The sequence below is a fragment of the Lissotriton helveticus genome, chromosome 3_1, assembly GCF_964261635.1.
Source record: "Lissotriton helveticus chromosome 3_1, aLisHel1.1, whole genome shotgun sequence".
NCBI lineage: Eukaryota > Metazoa > Chordata > Amphibia > Caudata > Salamandridae > Lissotriton > Lissotriton helveticus.
Window position 1 is genome coordinate 886,259,220 of NC_136061.1, and position 13,998 is coordinate 886,273,217.

Here is a 13,998-nt window from a genome sequence, read left to right on the forward strand (position 1 = left end):
TCGAGCTTGTGAAAAAAATATGTTGTTTCAATAAAATTTTCAAATTTTGAATGATCAACCATTGAAAGACATTTTCTGTCCAATCGGAGTGCCATAGTGGGGATGTATTTGCATATGCCTATGCATACACAACTTCGTCATTAAAACAATTAAACACATAAATAGAAAATAAGTCAGAAAGTAAATTGACCATAATAATTTTATTAAACACTGCCCATAGACTAGCCTTCACACTCTACTACTTAGTACATGATCCAGTTCCCTGGCTCTTTGAAGTTGAATTCTGACCCATGACCAATTAGGATCTATCCTGCTTACAGTGACACTCGTTGAGTAGCTGTAGCACTTTTTAAATCCCAGAGATAGAGCGATAGAGTACATAGACAGACAGACAGACAGACAGACAGACAGACAGACAGACAGATAGATATATAGATAGACAGATAGATAAATAGATAGATAGATTAAAAAAATAATCCTCAACGCTAGCTCTCCACTTTCACTCAGTAACCAAAAACAAAATTAGGATATTAAAGTAATGAGAGTAACAGTACCTAGTCGCATTTGTGCATTGTTATATGTAGTATCTGCATGAAGAATATGGCAGCTAAAGGGAAAGTTCACTACATTGCCTCTCCGATCACTGCCTAATCACTAAAGGGCAAACGTTGATAAGTCACGTTATAAATTCTGCTCTCCAACCCCAGAGTCTTTGAAGGCCATTAACACCTTCAGCGCGGCGCGAATTTTCACGCTGTGCTGAAGGTTCTAAAAAACGGGCGTGGCCGTGACAAAACGGTTCCGTCATAAGCACAGCCCAACCGGCGCTCGTGACGGAACCGTTCCGTCACAAGCATCGAAGGGGTTAAGTGAATTCTCCAATGACCCTACTAAATTAGAGGGAAGGAGGCACTATATGATCGCTCTCTTCTGCAGTTTACAAAGTAAAGTTCTTGAGCAATATAGATCCACTTTAGTAGGGGACCCACCATGTGTGTGATGTTCGCTGTGTATGCTCTTCCTTCTGAAACTTTATCGAAGTGACCCTGAAGTATATGAGATGCCACCTTGCCCTTGCTTACTGCAGCGAATTTCAAAGGGAAATATCATTATTTAAGTTTTCCTCCTACATTATATTAGTAGCAGGTTGTACTCACTTTGACGCATCATGATTAAAATAGTTAATAGGGAAAAAGGAACAGATTGTAAAAGAGCATTGGCAAAGCCAATAGGTCTCGTCTCTGAGAGATATTGGCTTTGACTTTCATGCTGTACAGCAGCCCAGATTCTTTGCAGTGTGGCTAATACAATTTTTCTTTTAATGCTGTGATGCAGCCAAGTCTAATGGACTTTTGTTTTTGTTAAAGTGCATTAGTATTGGATGCATCATAGTTCTTTTATATTATTATATTTAGCCATGCTGCACAGCAGTCATGCTGCAAAAAAGCACCACTAAAAATCATTGTTTAAGTAGACAATGCTCATGCTGTATAGCAGGGTTCTCTAAAGCTAGTGTTAGAGGGCCGGATCATGACAGATTTTTAAGATGACTCCATGTATCTAAATGTGGATATGCTAAAAATATGCCATGGATCTGGACCCTCCGGGGTCGGCTTTGGAGAACCCTGCTCTACAGCATTAACAAAAGGCAATGGCTGAGCCAATATTCTTAAAGACAAGACCTATTGGCTTTGCCAGTGCTTATTAGGTCTTGGCACAAAAACCCCTGTGATTCTTAGCAAATCTGTTAATCTCCCCATGCAGGGAAAAGAAAACAAATATGACATTTGGCATTTGGCAAAAAATCCTGACACATAAAGGAAGTATTTGTGCCCTTGTCCATATCTTATTGAAAATACATTTGGAAGTAGGTAACATCTGTTATCACAATACAGGCAGATGTCATCTGTTGTGACAATAAACATTTCTAAGGAGAAAAGGGCTTCTCTGAAGTGTGTGTAGCATTGTAAAACGTAGAGGCAAATGGCAAGAGGTGCAACAAGGACTACAGGAAAGAGGAAAAATAAAAGTAGTGCATCAATCACAAGGTCATCAGTGGAAGGACAGCAATCAAGCTGAAGCGATCATTAATTGTTCCATGCTCTGTTCAAAAGAAGAGGAAGTGATGACTGCAGGCGTTGGCCAATCAGAAGGATGCAAATAAGAATAACAAAGAAGCCAACAAATGTTAAGCAATAGGCGGGCTGCAAGCTGCTTATTAGGAAATATCTCTTGCAAGTGAGAGCATCTGCAGACCTAACAAGCAAGAGTTCATGGTGCAATGGAACTGTCGCAGGCAAGACATAAAAATTAGGAGCTGGTGCAGAGAAGTCTCTCTCAGCAAGACGCACATCCCTAATCCTGAGGAAGATCTTCTACTAAAATGTAAACAGACGAGAGGGATGTCATATTTACACAATTCCAGAAAAGTAGCGCATTCCTTTAAACAAGAATCTCTAGAACAGAACCTAGGCACAGCAATAAGGTTTGCCAAGCACTTTTCTTAAAACCTCTGATTTAATTACAACTCTTTTGAAAGCAGGAAACATATACAGGAATTTCTGAACCTCAGCTCAAACTCTATAATAAAACAATATTAATAACTAGAAACTCCCCAGAGGCAGACGCATTTACATGTATTCATTCGTTTATAGGCTTTAGACAGAACAGCACATTGCTCTGCATTCTCTGCCGAACAGTTGCAGAAAATCACACTCAAAATAAGGATCAAAGGTTCGATCTAGTCAAACAAATGCTGGACATCCTCCATCCGAGATTCATCAGAGGCTGCCATGGTTTAGTACATCAGTCAACTATCTGAAATTATCTGTTTTAAGAGCTTCTTGAGGTGGTGGAAGATTGATGTTGCAGTTAGCATGTTCCAACGTGTTCTAGAGTTCAGAGCCCTGCGCCTCCAGTGAGCAACCTCCATGTGTAGTTATTTGAAAAACTGTTGCTGGATTAGGTGTGAGATGGAGAATGGAGTATTTCTGGCAGGTGTGTAACACAGCAACAACTTATGCAGATGCAGTGATGTTGAATAAGGCACTGGATGCAGATTAGAGTTAAAGTTGAGGAGTACAGGAAGACAACAGAAGAGTGAGGTCAAAGACTGAAGAGCCAGCAAGAGGAGTCACTCTTATTTTATAAAAGAACCCTCACTCACCAACCTAGTTGGTGACATGCTTCATCATTGGGTTCCCACCAGAGAGGCCGAGTGCCTCTCCGGTGTGCTACAGTGCCTGATTACAGCGGAGCAGGTTTTTTTAAATTCGAGGATGGACTCAACGACAATATCCCATGGGGGTCCGTGCTGAGATGCTAACATACTCGCCTTACTGTCCTCTGGCAACTACCTCTGTACCTATACACCATTAGTGCAGGTTTAAGACCTAACAGTACATAGCGCCTTGAGACCTTGCGGTGAACTGTGTGCTATATAAGAATGTATGACTATGACTATGACTATAATGTCACAACAGGACTGTGGGGCCTTTTAGGGGCTTTTCGCCCTCTGTCCTTTACCAACCCGCATCCTTATATACACATACTATTGCATGATGTCTATGCCCTGCTTTTAAACTCTGACTTGAATTATTGTCAACTACCACCATACAATGAAGTTGTGTCCTCGTCAATAAATGTATGACAAAATGCAGGTCAGCGATGCACCCCTCTCTGATGTCCAATGGGCGAAGACGTACGTGCGTACGCGGTGACGTCATGGGCCCTGCGACACAGACAGCAAGCGTCCTATGCGGTTCATACCTCAAATACATCACGGCCTGGAACCTCACCATCCGCAGGGTCATCATGAGGGGAGTCTCTAGGTGCCAAACGGGTGTATGGCTTTGACAGAGTGAGTACGGGATCAGCTCCTCAATGACTGCAGGTAACATGATGGCAATCTCTGTAGTAACACAATGTTACTCTTTTTTTGTGTTCCCAGCGTGTGACTACAAGCCACCAACCCCTGCTAGGATCCATGATTTAAGGTTTCCCTACACTTAATGTAAGCTTGGTCTCCTTCATGAATTCAGTCTGCCTTTCCGACTCCCGATATGATGAGCCTCATGATCTCTTGTGGCTTTTAAATAGTCATGTTCCCTCTCTTCGTTTAATCATACAAACACTGGCAATGCCCGAGTTGGCGTGCAGGATTAAAAGTGCGTTTTTGCCATGAGATATTGGGATTGACAGACCACCTCCCTGGTATTTGACCAGGTCATCTATTTTGCAGCCACAACTAGTGCTTAATATTCACGCACTATTGTCACTACTAGCTGTTGGAAGATATGTGTTATTGCTGCACATCGAAGAGCACCAAACAGCAACATGAGCACTGTCACTTGCACAGTGATTCACGTGTTCATATAATTGTACATAACTGTCATGTGATTTGTTTGTCTGTCTGTTTTGCAGATTAACCAGCCTTCAGTAATTTTGAAGGCACAACGATAACCATAAGTCATCTGGTTTCCTTCACTGCCTCAGGTTATGGAGCGCCTCAGCATGCGCATACCGCCGTGGCATCTGGTCCTGGCGAAAGCCTCGCTATTAGCGCGAGGAGGCTGAAACATGTAGACCACACTTCTTCTTTTTTACCCTAGGATGTAACTGGTCAATTTATCCAGTTCAAAACATCCACCTCACTGTTTTTACCTCTTGCCTTATTTTTCCACCATTAAATTTACTCTGGGCGAATAAAGGCAATTTTTTACCTTTTGCGCTATCAATTTTTCACATCCACAAATTTTTTAAAGAACGCTCCGCTGTAATCAGGTGTTGTAGCACCCTGGAGAGGCACTCGGCCTCTCTGGTAGGAACCCAATGATGAAGAATATCACCAACCAGGTTAGTGAGTGAGGGTTCTTTTAAAATATGAGTGACTCCTCTTGCTTGCTCTTCAATCTTTGGCCTCACTCGTCTGTTGTTTATTTACAATTACTATTAGGGGGACCAAGAGTGACTAAATTTTTTCCTTTACCCTCTCTCTCCTTTTGTTTGAACATATGAGTACAGGGAGACACCACCTGCTTCGTTGGTGTCCTTCCAACAGCTGCTCCTCCAACTACCACCACTTGAATACAAACATTCCAGGAATGCTTTCTAACTAAGCATTCCTGATTGCTAAGCAACACACCACATGTGACCTTCGTACAAACACACCTTGTATACACTATCATTTTAAACTTGATCTTGGAACTCAGAACTCACCTGAAACAGGTGTAGGCTTTTAAGGCTGATTTTATAGGGTCATGTCAAACACAGTCAGTCAGCCGGATTTTGAAGTCTCTGAAGTCTGAGTTTTTCATGAGCCCACCGATGACACATTACAGTAACCCTGTCACTCCTCTCACTAGATTGGGTCTCGCCTAGCGATGCAGCGCATGCGCTGCTCGCCTTGGCGTGACCTATAGACGCCGGTTTCTCTTCAAAGGGAGACAAGAGATGGCACGTGCGGACAGGAGATGTGCACGCGTACGGACAGGAGATGTGCACTCCGTACACGTGCACATCTCCTGTCCCCGTCAGCTGGCGTTACACCGCGCGCATCGCACACTTTCACTTTCTCTTTCCCTCCCACGCCCCCTCCCCCGTCGGCTCCACAGAGAGAGCTGTTCGTCATTGGCCGGCCTTCGTTTAGCTCCTGTCTGTGGCTGCCGCGTGCATGACCTCACCGTTCACCCTGCACTGGTCCACCCTGAGATTGTGCAGAGCCCGCCAAGGCGAGATGCATCCAGACATTGATCGATAGCAGACAGGGTGTAAGCCTTGTAAGCAGGCCTTGGCTTATTTTGCTGCTGTACCTTGTTCTTAAACCTATTTTTGCTGTTCTCACGCCCGGTCTTGGAGTTCTGCCTTGTTTCACATGACTTAACATCCCGAAGGAAAACGTTACTTGCTGCCCATATTGAGCATTTTGAACCTCCGACAATGTAGGCCTGCCTTCTTTTATTTTGCAATATGCATTGCCTGTTTGTGCGACTTTAGTTAATTATTTTCAAGGTGCAATTAGTATTAAAACATTGTGCAACATGGAGGACTTTGTATAAAGATTGTTATATGAATTTTTATTTACAAGGGGCCAGTACGGGTTTGATGTATCATATTAATATTCCGACATGCTGCTTTAATCATGAAAAGCTGTTTTATGATTGTTTTTACTACATACTTGATTGCTGGCTATGATGATTTAAATTTTTTATGATTTATTATGAATTGTACTTTGGTGCTTTTTATACAAGTTTTTAATGGATCTCTCATGGTTAAAAAATACTTTTTGATGATGGGTTCGAACTCGCAGTGCTATGCTAAATTAAAGAAAATATGTCAGTGATCATGTGCAGAACACCTTTGTGGTGGTTTCCTAGCTAGGACGATCCAATTACTGACGTAGAGGCATCAATACAACCCTACCACGAGCTTGGGATGATAAATGGCGATATTGGGAACAGTAGCACAGCGGTGATACCAGGTGCCCCGGTGCAAGCAAGGGAAGTGCCCCTTTGACTGCTATTGGGGTTGTAAAATGCAGTAATCACTGGGGTTCAATGAACACCTTCAGGGCTTTGGGCCCCGGTGCACTGCACCAAGGGTAGCTTGCCCCAGATTTGGAAGGAGAGGCCTTGTACATGTCCATACAGTGCTCGCAGCATCTTAAGGAGCCCACCTTTCAAGGAGGGGTCACTAGTCGATCCTAGTGTGGTCGGGGTTCATGCACAGCAACTAGCAGGGGGCGCCTCTCTTTTCAACACCAGTGAAATTCACTTTCACACCCCGCCCAAAACCCGAATCAGCGCTTGAACTGCTTGTTTGTTCCTGATCCCATTAGCAATTAAAAGGACCAACTCTTATGTCCTTTTATGAGTATACTGTCTGTTGTTAATCTCTGCCTTTTGCTATCTCTGGTGATTTTTCTGTGCTAATCTTCCGTATTTTGCACGGTTTCGTAGTGGTTCGATTTCGATCCCTCTTCAAGTGCATTTGGCTTTAGTCTCTGTTAAAACAATTCACTAAGGAAGGCCGTAATGTATTCAAAGCCACTTGTAACACTCCAGTGTAAACACTAATGTGTCTAAGGACTTAATTTGTCAGTCTATACAAGGCTATACTCTTGTACAAGTAATTGCCCCCTAGAGATTTGGAGTGCTCTCCCAGCCTTCTTTACAGAAGCTGTCAGTAAAACAGCAGCTATTTCCTGCCCTGTGCAGTGCACCCAGACACATGTGAAGAGGCCTAACAGATTAGCAGGTAGTGCGATGGATAACCATTTGAAGTTTGAAATGATGGCAATCTTCCTCCCCCCCAAAGATCTGAAACATGCCACCCAGGCACTTGTGCTCTCAAGAATTGTCTATGGCATTGCTGTACTGACTGGAACAGCCAAGTCACACCTGGGACCCCTCAACTCCACCCTCAACGCTGCCGCAAGAATGATCACAGGAACAAAGAAATTTGACCACATCTCACCGGCACTCAAAGAACTGGAATGGCTCCCGATTGACCAACGAGCCAACTTCCGCACAGCCTGCCTCACACATAAAGCCTTGCATACAGGCAAACCAGAATACCTGGCCTCTAAACTCAAAAGGGCTGAACAATCCAGGAACCTCAGAAGCTCCAACACACTTCTGCTCATCCCGCTGAAATCACAGAAACACAAGACCTCAAATAAATCCTTTGCGAGGAACGCTCCCAGGATTTGGAACTCCATCCCCCCACATATCAGAACAACCGCCTCCTTCCCACAATTCAAAACGCTACTCAAAGCCCTCTTCCTTGAACGCTCCGGTGCTTAGCGAGAAGCCCATCTCCCAACAGCAGAGAGCTAATATCCTTTGCGGAACTCAGAACTAACTGATTCGCCCCCGAACTCCGTCTCATATTGCGTTATTATTGTTGTTGTTTTGTTGGTGTACAGGCTATATTTCCCTCATATTGTTTCCGATTCTTGTATTCTATGCTTATTGCCTTGGTTGCATTTCTCTATTTGCTGTGAAGCGCTCTGATACCCCCGGGTCCAGCTAGCGCTATACAAAACTTCAATAAAAATCTAGCCCCAGTTACTTGTGGGAACATGCTGGGTTTTATTATCATCAAAGATGTCTTAAACTGGATTTTAGACCCTCTGGATTTGAAGAATATCTCCATTCTTCTTTGAGCAGGGGCAATTAAAGCTGAGCCATGATATCCCACGTGCCTGGTATCTACCACATTGCTCAAAGCTCAAAATGGCCCTTGGAGGCTTCCGTGCTAGGAATATGAGCACAAAAGGATTTGTTTAGTATTGCTTGAATCTTCACTCTTAAACAGAATAGAGAGCAAATACTCCCTAAAATAAAAAGCAAAAGTATATGGATGAAAATATGTTATATGTATTGACGCCATCTGGTCTTGTTTATGTCACTAAAGCCCGATTATTCAAAATATTTTACTTTGAACCTTGAAACAAACCCATGTTTGAAGTAAAATTGAGTGATACTTTTTACTGTGCACGAATGTATACATTTGTTTCATTGGAACATCTTATCAATTTTCCAAATCATTTTGTTCTAAACTTTGCATACTTGTCTCAAACACTAAACAATGCATTCCTGGCTGTGATAATTTAATGTCAGACAAGTCATCAAAATAAATAACTTCCCATGTAATAGAGAACATATTGAGCAATTTCCAATCAATGTCAGAGTTTTTGTTGAAAGCAGAACACCTGGCTGTCAAAGCTCCATGCTTTACAAACAATAAAAACAAGCATTTGCAATGCAATAGGTCTCGCATTTACTTACGTTTGAGCTATTGGCATTGTAAATGACAATGCCTTTTATTTATGTTTTGGTTTTAAAAACATAAAGTAAAGTCATTGTCATTTACAATGCCAATAGATTAAACTTGCGTAAATGCAAGACCTATTACATTGCAAATGCTTGTTATATATGCATGGACATAGGTGACAAAGTGTGGGATTCTCTGAAGCATGGATAGTTGCTGCTTGATGACCCAGTCCATGCACTGATTTGAGTTATGAATGAGAGGTATGGCCAAACAGGATTTTCAGATGTCATGGTGTCCAAAAGGTAGCTCCTGCAAATGCCACTTTTTTTTATATAAATCTTTTTATCGAAAATATAAAGACAGCAGCACAGTAGTAGAGGGATACGATGCATCCAGCATTCGCAATATACACATGATAAACATCAATATTACAAATCAAGACAGTTTCATAGCTTGGACTTAAGAAGATAGGTCCTCGTCTTCTGCAGGTCTCAAAGGCAACTCTGTAATCATTCCAGGCCCCCAAAATCGAGGACCACTTTTTTGGACATCCCGTGCAGTATATACAGTCTTTTCTCTAAACATACACCAATAAATGTTTTGTTTCCATTTTGACAATGTCGGTGGCGTATCAGACCCCTAGGTCTGTGCAATATCCCTTTTTGCTACTGCTAGACCCAAGGTCACCCAGGTTTTCTCTGAGGCATTAAGGTCGGTAGGCTCCCAAATGTTAAGAAGGCAACGCTTAGCTTCGGGGTGTATGTTCTTGTTAAGGACGGCCCTAAAGGTCCGATGTATCGCTTGCCAAAACTGTTGGATATGGTCGCATTCCCATAGGATGTGCATAAACGTGCCTACCTGTCCACATCCTCTACAACATTCACCCCTGTCCCCTCTCCCCATACGCAGCAATTGTGGGCCTGTGATATAAGTCCTGTGAAGGATCTTGAGTTTGACCAGTCACAGACGGGCAGATATACACACCTCCCGGGGGGACGTCACTGCCTCCCGCCATTCATCGTCATCCATTTCGAGGCCGCCTGACACCCAATGCTCCCTAAGTTTACCAAGGAGGTCAGGGGTATTATGCAGCAGCTTCTTGTTTGTAAGGAAGACTACTTTTTCAGGCAAGTAGCCATCCAGGACTGTATCCTCCAGCGGGGACGAGTCAGGAAGTGGAGTGCCCTTCGGTATAGCCGCATGGAGGGCATGGCGGATCTGAAAATAGCGGAAGAATTCTGTGTCTGCTATTTCACATTGTTGCTGTAATGTTGAAAATGATATTACCTCTCCCCCATACCAAAGATCACCTATATGTGATACACCAATTAGATCCCACTTATCAGAAGCCTTGGAGGTGCGCAGCTGACCCAGTTGTTTCGAATCCCACAAAGGGGTGGAGAGAGTTAGTTTACCACTCCAGCTCAAACTTTTCTGGACATCGTGCCAAATCCTCACAGAATGTCTGGTTGGGCCCGTGAGTGGCAACTTATTGCGAGGGGAATACAGTGCTGCACTAAAGTTACAGCCCGGTAGGAGCCATCTGTCCATGGCATATCCTGGATCATGTGGGCCACGATAAGTGGCTTGGTTAATGGCTGCAAGTTGAGCAGCCCAATAGTATTTTTTAATGTCTGGGAGGGTTATGCCTCCGTCGTACCAGTTGAGGACCAGTTTTTTACGTGCTATGCCGGGTCTACCATTCCAGCTCAATTCCCTCTGGAGACCTTTAAATTCTCTAAAATAATTGGCTGGTACCGAGTTAGGCGTATTTTGCAATGTGTATAGGAAATGGGGCAAAGACATCATTTTAAAGAGAGCTGCCCGTTCAAGGAGTGAGAGAGGCAACGTCCTCCAGGTGGCAATATCCCGCCGTAGCCTCTGTAGAGGTGGGTGCAAGTTTTTTTCAAAGTGTAGTTTGGGGTCAGGAGTGACAAATATTCCCAGATAACTTAACCCATCCTTCGCGATCTGAATGGGGCAATCGTCAAATAGACGAGCGGGGATGCCCATAAGGACATACGTTATTGATTTATCCCAGGTAATTGAAAAACCTGAATGTCAACCGAATGCCGCAAAAACTCCTGGGGGAAGTCAAGAAGAGAAGGATATAATCTGCATATAGCGAGATGCGATCCTCCCAATCCAGTGACCATTTCAGCCCTCGAATAACAGGACCCTGCCGGACCCAGGCTGACAGGGGCTCCAGGGAAAGAGCAAATAACAATGGTGACAGTGGAGACCCCTGGCGGGTACCTTGGCTCAGTTTGAAGGCCGCTGAGCATTTATTGTTGACTACTACTTGTGCCTGCGGTGTAGCATACAGTAGCGTGATCCAGGATATAAAGGTGGGTTCGAAGCCTAACTGCTCAAGCACCGCCATAGGATATGGCCATTCTGTGGTATCAAAGGCCATCAAGGCATCCAGGGATAGTATAATAGCGTCTTCCTATGTCGGGTCTGCCCTTCCCAACACACCATGTACTTGCCATAGGTTATGGGCCGTATTCCGCTGAGGTATGAAGCCCGACTGATCAGTATGTACCAAACTATTTATGACCTTAACTAGTCTAGTGGCAAGCAGCGTGGCGAGAATTTTAGGCTCTGCGTTGAGAAGGGAGATGGGTCTGTATACAGAGTACTGATCCTTAGGTTTACCTTCTTTGTGAATTACTACTAGAGAAGCCAAACGCTGGTCTGGTGGGAGGGTGCCTATACTTCTACTTTCTTCATGCATTGCCTTCAGGTGCGGGGAGATTAGGTCAGGGCATAGCTTATATAGTTCAATAGGGAGTCCGTTGGGACCCATGGCCTTCCCTGAATTAAGACTTTGAATGGCCTGCGCTATCTCTTCAGTCGTTATACCACTGTCTAGGTAATTCTTGTCGTCTGGGGAGAGAGCAGGCAGTCTGATGCAAATGCCACTTTTGTGGACCAGTTAAAGATTCATGGTGATATAAAGTGAGTACTCACATCAGATGATTCTCCCATGAGGCAATGCAATATTTGTGATCAATTCTCTTTCATCCTTGCCACCTCATCCTTTGTCTTCAGCTTATAGAGATCAAATATCCAATGGAAAAATAGGAATTTAGAAAGGATTAGGTTTTCATGAATTCAATTGCACTTGGTGGGAGATAAATAAGTGTAGAGGTCAGGCAGACCACATAGGTTCAGTGTCCAGGACACATTGCATTTCTTATTTGCTTTATTGCATCATTTTTACCTAGGATTTTTGCATGATTTCAGCATGTGTGCAACAAAGGTATTTAATGTAAACTTAAAATCAAGATAGGAGTAATGGAAGATAAGGGAGAATTGTGAGACATGAAATGTTATCTGAATTGTATTTGATTCAACTTTAGTTTGCTTTATGTTGTCACATTGTGACACACAAGGAGAAGCTGGCAACCCAACATGTGGGTCCACTCCCGCACAATGCGGCCATATCAGTTTGCAACTATTGTTACACACAGCTATGGCCACATTATAGCAACTGCACAGAAATTGACCAAGTGCTCCTATGCAGAATCCAGTTTTATTAATCTCACTAGGGGCCACACCTTCAAAACCCGGGATATGAAGCTATTTTCCAAACAATGCTATTATTGCAGTTTGTCAATATCAGTTCTATTCCAGTATTTAAACACAAAGAAGAGTGAGATGAACACAATAGGTAGCGATAATGGGCCTTTTTGTAGTGCAGAAAGAGCAAAAAGTGAGATGATCTGTATTAGAAAACAAGCAAAAACACGGGATAGAGGGGTCATGGATACAAGCAATCATGGGGGAAACAACGGCGAAGAAGCAACCAACAAGAGGACAGGAAGCAACAAGAAAAGAAAAAAATGCCAGATCCCAGTTTGAGCATTGGATACACACTAATGAAGTAATTAATCTGTATTTTGTCCGTGTTCCATTGAAGAGACAAAGAAGGAAGTGTCGCCAACATTCAATGCCCAATGAGAAGGAAGGAAATCAGAGTGAAGATAAAATCCACCAATGGAAAGTAATAGCAGGCTCAAAGCCCCATTTTTTTTTTTTTAAGAAACAACAGGTTCGCTCAAGCAACAGGGCACATATGCTGCATGACCTAAAAAGGAGTAGATCTATGTGCACTATCAAAGAAAAAAAATTGGTCAGTCATCAGAACAGTACAAAATTGTAAAAGCCCATTTTACATATAGCAATTTACATAAGTCTTTTGTCCATTTATCAGTGATTCTAATTTTTAAAAATATAAAAGGACAGAATATGGATTAAGAGTAAACTTTTCATATGCTCTCATTATGTACTGGGCATTACAATATTGAGAAGCATTAACCCAAGAGGAGAGTGAATGTAATATAATAATAGGAGTAATTTTGTCTCTAACTTTTCACCACTAATGGTATTATACATGCCAAAGTTAATATCGTTGATCCCCAATACTATGCCACACATTCAGGCACTCAATGCCTCTGAAACATTTGTGTGCTGATTTGCAAACAAAGAACTTGCTCCCAAAAGTACTGTGCTCACTGCATATCAGTGATTAAAAATGAGCCCAATACACTCTATTCACTGAAAGAAAAAAGTGTAAATTGCACGTGTAAACTCATGCTTAACCTGCTAATATATAAAATAATACAAAGATGGCACACCCAGGCCAGGTAATACACAAGCAGTCTACATTCATGAAGAACAAAGTCGAAAGAAAGTTTACTGATTAACATAATAAAAGCATATATTCTTATTGTTCCTCTTAATAAAATACATTTGTTTCAACATGGTGTGAATCGGAAATTATACCTGGCCAAATTGGTGGAAACTGTTGCTCATTTAACCCAGATTTACGTAGAAGTCAAGCAACACAGTGCAGCAAGTAACGCTACTGGACTTAGTTGCGTGAGATGAGGGAGAGCAGAACAGTATCATATCAAGTAAGATTAGGGCTGGTCCCAAAATTTCGCTCCGCTTGCGGAGTTTGCAGAGGTTTGCCTACTTCGTACTCCACGTAGAGCGCAGAGTTCTGAAAAACTCAGGGTAATGGTGAGGAATAGAGTATTTTCTCTTGCACAGCTCTCCAACTTTAGGAGTGTGAGCAATAAAAATCATATGCTAGACCACCACCTGGCGAGATTTTCATTGTGGGCAGTCGTGCCAGGTCGCTATGGCTCGTCTTGAGGAAGCTGCCGCTGGAGTAGAATATCTACTTGACTGGCAGAAAGAAGCAGCACCCTT